General features: G+C 41.0%; 1 long non-coding RNA gene across 1 annotated transcript in view; it reads left to right on the top strand.

The window, feature by feature from the left end:
* Positions 1–1,774: 1,774 nt before the first annotated feature.
* LOC125753412 (uncharacterized) overlaps positions 1,775–6,286 on the top strand; it is a 68,300-nt gene continuing 63,788 nt past the window's right edge. The window contains exon 1 of the long non-coding RNA XR_007405170.1: positions 1,775–2,112. This is a non-coding gene — a long non-coding RNA (uncharacterized LOC125753412). The remainder of the gene's footprint in view (positions 2,113–6,286) is intronic.

Below are 6,286 nucleotides of genomic sequence, written 5' to 3'. Positions count from 1 at the left end.
ACCCAGTGCTCAAATCATCAAGTGCCCTCCTTAGTGCCTGTCACCCAATTAGTTACCACACCCCCCTACCCTTCCCCCTTCTGCAACCCTTTGTTAAGGGGTTAAGTCTAATAGATGAGTGACAGATAAACTCATGGGTCAATGGCAGTAATGGGAATGAGCAGGGGAGTATACTGTTGTAGTGCAAGGGGCTATAGTCATGGGTCATGCAAGGAACCGCGGTAGCACAAGGGACTGTAGTCATGCAGGGGACTGGTAGTACAGGGACTGTGGTAGTATGTGAGTACTGTGTTAGTACAGAAATCCTGGGCAAAACATGGTCACCGTGCTGAAAACATAGGGAAGGCTCTCAGAGCAGGGGATATTTGAAGGATACCTGGTGAACATGAGAGGTAATGTGAGTCTTGGTCAAATGGAGCTAGATTAGGCAAAAAGGGGGAGTTTTCTGGAGCACACAGGGACTTTCCTGGCACACACAGGAAACAGGGTCTCCCAAAGCCTGGGACCAGGAACTGGACAGACTCTGGAAACCAAAGTAGAGATTTCATCTGATTTGCCAAAGCGTCAAGGTCTCTTTCTCTCTTCCTCTCTGCACATCTACTTCTTGCCCCCTTCAGTAGACCAGCTTTCTTGATTTTCCTGCCCACCCACAGCTGGACAGACTCTGGAAACCAAAGTAGAGATTTCGTCTGATTTGCCAAAGCTTCGAGGTCTCTTTCTCTCCTCCTCTCTGCACATCTACTTCTTGCCCCCTTCAGTAGACCAGCTTTCTTGATTTTCCTGCCCACCCACAGCTTCTGAGCTGACTCATCTGTGAGTCAAAAACCAGCAAAATCTGACTGATTTATTGGAGGCCCAACAACAAACTTCTGATTGGCCTGCTTGAGTGAAGTGTCCACCCTTGGTCCAATAGGCTGTGGTCTGGGGAGGGCAGGGCCACTGATCACAAAAATGGCTGCCAGATCCCATTCCTAAAAGATGGGTGAGGGGGTCTCGGGAAGGGGTGAGATGAGCCACAGTGACATCACAGAAAGCATCTTCCACAGGCGCAAAGGTGGGGAGTCGACTATGTCTTTTCATTTAAAAGTCAGGGAGACAGAACATAGAAGACTCCTAAGTCTGGGAAATGAACTAGGGGTGGTGGAAGGGGAGGTGGGCGGGGGGTGGGGGTGACTGGGTGACAGGCACTGAGGTGGGCACTTGACGGGATGAGCACTGGATGATATTCTATATGTTGTCAAATTGAACACCAATAAAAAATAAATTTATTAATAAAAAAAGTCATTCAAGAAAACTGGCAGCATATGAGATGAAGAATACCACCAGTTCAAGGTGAATTCCCAAGCCATCAAGAGTAACTAAATGCAAAGAAGTACATACTAAAACTTAGATAATAAATGCCTGAGGATTAAGTAATAGAATCTTATGAGATTTCTATAGTCAGTTTAACCAAGGTGGAGGGGGGATAGTCAAATTCCGGGGGTCAGTCTGGGCCCTAGGAAGGAGTTAGAAAGATGGGAATAGGAAAAAAGCAGTAAAAAGAGAAAATTAAACCTCTCCAGATTGGGGGGGGGGGAGGGAACTACAGCATAGAGGAATAGGAAGGGTCTCGATTTCCCATCTGTGGGGCTTCTATTATCACCATTGATCTTGTGACCTTGCTGCATGTGGCCATTTTAATCGGATAGACATAATCAGGCAGCTTTCCCAGAGAAGAGACATTCCTTTCTCTTTCAGGTCAAGAATTTCCCAGAAGCCTTTGGGACCATTGGAATTTCTGTTATGAAATTCAGAAATCCTGATGATTCGGGGACAGCAGCGTTATTACGAATACCAGCACATCGCAAAATGACAAACAGGCAGGTAGGCAGACAGAAAGAAAGAGAAAAAAAGAGAAAACTCCATAAAATATGACTAAAACATACCCAAATGGGTCATTTTAAAGACCAGGTCATCAGAGAAAATGAGAGATAATGGTTATGATCGAGCTTATTTTTTCAGTCTCTCTTCTGAAGATACCAGAGGAAGGCAAATGTGTTATCCCTGAATCCATGTCTTTCAGGGTCTGCCAAAGGCCACGCTGAAACAACTACTGAGAAAGGAAAAAAATGAGTAAGTTTAAGGCTGTGCATCCTCTCCTGGGTGGCTCTCAAAGAATGGTCTGAGGAACTCTGGGGGTTGAAGTGCTTTCCCAACTGTGTAAGGGAATCCTTGAGATAGAAACTCTTTTGATAATATTATTAAGGCTCGATTTGCCCTTTCCTTTATGTTTATATTTGCATTACTGGTGCAAAAGCCATGGTGTCATGATGAATCATGACAGTGGCACTAACTGTCCTGTGGTTCTGGTGGGCATTGGATTCTTTTTGTCATGCTCTTGCTTTCGTCATGTGTTACTCTTCGTCACTTAAGAATATTCTTGATGAGCAATAAAAGTTATTAATGTTATTAAACTGCCACCTCTGAATACCTATCCTTTCAAAATTCTGTACAACAGAATGAAAATGCTCCTAAAGCACCATTCTTGCACACTGAAGTGCACTCCTGTTGTCTCAGGGAGAAGTACGTACTTAATTGAGTTGTGAGTGAATGAACTAGATGTTTTTTCCATGGAAATTCAGTTTTATTAGAAAGAATGACTGACAAACTCATAATTTAGCCTTGGGTATTGAAGAAACATTTTCTTGAATGAAGCAAGCCTGTTACCGTAAGGAAAACAAATGATAGTGTTTGTTGTCAGTGATAACACTCAGGCTTGTGGGTGAAAATTAGAATTTTGGAAAACTAGTACCTGCCATTTTGAACTTTACACCTTCCCAATGCATAAAGACTTCTTTTTGATAATATTGGTGGTGATGCTAACACATGTGATTTTTAAAGTATTGTGAAATAAAATGTGTCAACATCTGGAAGATCTGCATAGCTTGGTGAATCACTATTTTCCAAATGACCAGGGGATGATGTTATAAAATCATGCATGGGTAAAATATCCATTCAAAGCACAAAATAAACCAGTGGATTTTAATTTAATACAATATGAAAAGTTCATTGATATGGTTTTAGATGTCATAGTATAACCAACCTTTTAAGAAATTATCACTTGCAGAGTTTAGATGTGGTATAAAGAGAGGATATCCACAATTATCTGAAAAAAAAAAGCCTATTAAAATATTTCTCCCTTTCCAATTACATATCTGTGTGAGGCTGGATATTTTGTCATGTACTTAAACCACAATAATTTATCCCACAGATCAAACGCAGAAGCCCTGTGTTGAGCTCCATGCCCAGTGGGAAATCTGCTTGAGATTCTCTCTTTTCTCCCTCTGACCCCCTGCTTCCTTCCCCACCTCCCTCCTCACCACCCTCTTTCTCTCTCAAATAAATAAATCTTAAAGAAGTAAGTGTGCTATAAATTATAAAGAAATAATGAGTGTCCAGTAGGATATATCTTAATCCTCCTGATATGCCCAAATGGGTGGTGTGGGAGAGGGCTTATTTCTTGCAAATCAGGAGACTTGCTACAGCCTGGTGCTATAGTAAGAACATAAACATTGGAGATATAGCTGGGCTCAAACACAGCCTCTGCTACATCCCACCTGAATGATTTAGGGTAGGCCACTTAATCTCCTTGAGCCTTCTCTATCCATCTGCAGCATAATAAAGTATAGTCCTTACTTCACAGGATGCTGTGAGGACAAAGTGAGATCATGCACATAAAAAAAAAAAATCACAATGCCTGGTACAGTTGTGATATAATTAGGAACATAAGGAGTGCAGTGCATGCTGGGGCTTCTACTTAGAGTATCTGGCAAATTAGTGCAGGAACTGGGATTACTAACCACAGTGCCAGGAAAGCAGTGTCATCCAGTGAAGATGTAGGTCCCAACATCTTTGGGCATGAGGACCCCTTTCTAATGTCAAAATTCCAAGAGGAAATTCCCTCCTCTCTGCCTTCTACCTATAACTGTTGCATGCATAGCTGGACATGGCCAGGACCTTCAGTTGTTCAGATCTGGGAATTTTGAAATTTGGGGGCTGAAAGAAATCTTAATGTCATGGAGAAGACATGTCAGTTTAGAGTTGAGGAATCCGAGGCTCAGAAAAGGGAAGGCTGTGGCCAAAAGCATACAGCAAGTTAGATGACAAGACTGCCAGAACCTATGTCTCCTTACTGCCAGTTCTGAGACCTTCCCACTATGCCATGATCCACCTCTGTGTCTTCAATGTTCTTTCCTCTTCCTCTTCTTGCATCCCCTCCTTTGCTAAGCCCCACTTTGAGAACTTGGGTCTTATACCTTCTTGGTCTGAACTTCCTTAATTTGAGATCATGCTAACATTCCTCCCTTCCTTTATGCAGGGCTTTACTCATCTATTATTGACCAATTGCTATTTGGTGCCACTGCCAGTCTAGACCTTGAGCGTACAGCTGGTTATCAGAGGGTCCCAGTCCCTAAATGTAGAAGGACGGGGGAGCCACCTCCTCAGTGTTGCTTGAGAATATCTAATTATGTACTAGCATCTTTGCTTTGGGGTTCAGAAGTCCTACAGGTGTCAGAGGGATTTTTAAACCAACCCAGTGGCATATTTACATTGCCTGATCTGCATTTTAGGTCTAGTTTAGTAATAATTATTTATCTACCTAGCCAGCTTGAAATTCTCATTTCCTTCTAGTTCACAGTGAAAGAAACCCAGTGCAAGTCTCATGTTTGATTAATCAAGGGGGAAATAGGCATACACAGACCTAAAAGATTGAGGTGTCTCATGTGAGCCCCTGGGTTCATGAATTTTCTGAAGCATGGTTTCCTGCCCTTTCAGTCTTACAAGCTATTGAAGAAGGATGGAATGTGAAGACTTGTTCGAGCCAAAATAGTATAAAATCAAAGCTCTTGACACATACCATTCTTTCTAGGAAGCAGATATTGTAATATATTTAATCAACCACTGGCATCATCTTTCTAAACTAACACACATTTCCTTTTCATGTTAGTTCAGTTGTTAAAGAGATAGATAAATCTGATAGCTTCTTTTTCCTTAAAAATGTATTCCCTTTTGGGTGTAGGCACTGTGGGATGGTACAAAGTACAGAGATTTGGAATGAGGCTTTGCAATTTTTTTTAAAAAGTAAACTCTACTCTCAAGCTGGGGTTCTAACTCACAACCCCAAGATCAAGTGTTGCATGATCTACTAAGTGAACCAGGCAGGCACCCCACAAACTGATAGTTTTTTGGTTGAAGATATTTGTATTGGGTGATGTCCCTATCCTGTCCCTACACCCAAGACAATCATTTTGAAAAATATTTGTTAAAAGGTATTAGATCAAGATGCAAGATTTTTCAAGTTGTAGGTCACAATATTTGACAGGGGTCATGAATTCTGTTGGACTGCAACTGGCATTTAAAAAAATAAAATAAGGAGGGCACATGATGAGATGACCACTGGGTATTACACTATATGTTGGCAAATTGAATTTAATTTTAAAAAATTGAAAAAAATTAAAAAAATAAATAAAACCAAAAAAGTAGAATAGAAAACATCAATGTGAATTATGTGTAGTACAGGTAAATATTGTTACATGAAAATTTTGATTCAGCTCTATTTGTACATGTGTGTGTGTGTCATTGTGTTATGAAATGTATTTCTAATTGTGGGTTCCCAAAAAAAAATTTTGGAAACACTGCTACAGCAGTTAAGAGTACAAGCTCTAAGGTAAGACAACATGAATTCAAATCCTGGTTCCATTATTTTCTAGATGTTTGATTATTTGGCAATTACTTAATATCTCTGTGAAATGCAGATTATGATAGATCATAACCTAGGGTGAGTGCATCCATTAGGACCAGGAGGCATGTGGGCACAATGATTAGGGCACATAATATTTTTAGGACCTTCACTAAGATGCATTGATTTCTTTTAAGATCAGAAGAAAAAAATGAACCTTTAGGGTTGAAGAAAAGACAAATTTTTTTCTCATATCCTTAAAAAATGAATTTTGGGAGGCCCTACAAAAATCTACAAAGGGGGGCAGGACCCTTTAAAGAAAAAGTGCCAAAAATAAATAAATAAAGAAAAAGTGCCTTGGGCAATGAAAGTCATAATGCAATTGTGAACTGACCTGATAGGTGGGGTGACCAACTTGTCCCAGTTTGAAACTGACAGTCCTGCATTCTAGGAGCCCCCTCAGCCCAGGGAGGAGCAGGACAATCAGCCACCCTGCTTGTGCTGAGGGTGGAGTTAGAGGCCTGTTGATAAAACATGGCAGATGCCTGGCACATCGGTGTCTGACAA

This window comes from Canis lupus, chromosome 23, assembly GCF_003254725.2.
Source record: "Canis lupus dingo isolate Sandy chromosome 23, ASM325472v2, whole genome shotgun sequence".
Lineage (NCBI taxonomy): Eukaryota > Metazoa > Chordata > Mammalia > Carnivora > Canidae > Canis > Canis lupus.
Note: the sequence above shows the minus strand (reverse complement) of the source record. Positions and strands in the feature narration are given on the sequence as shown.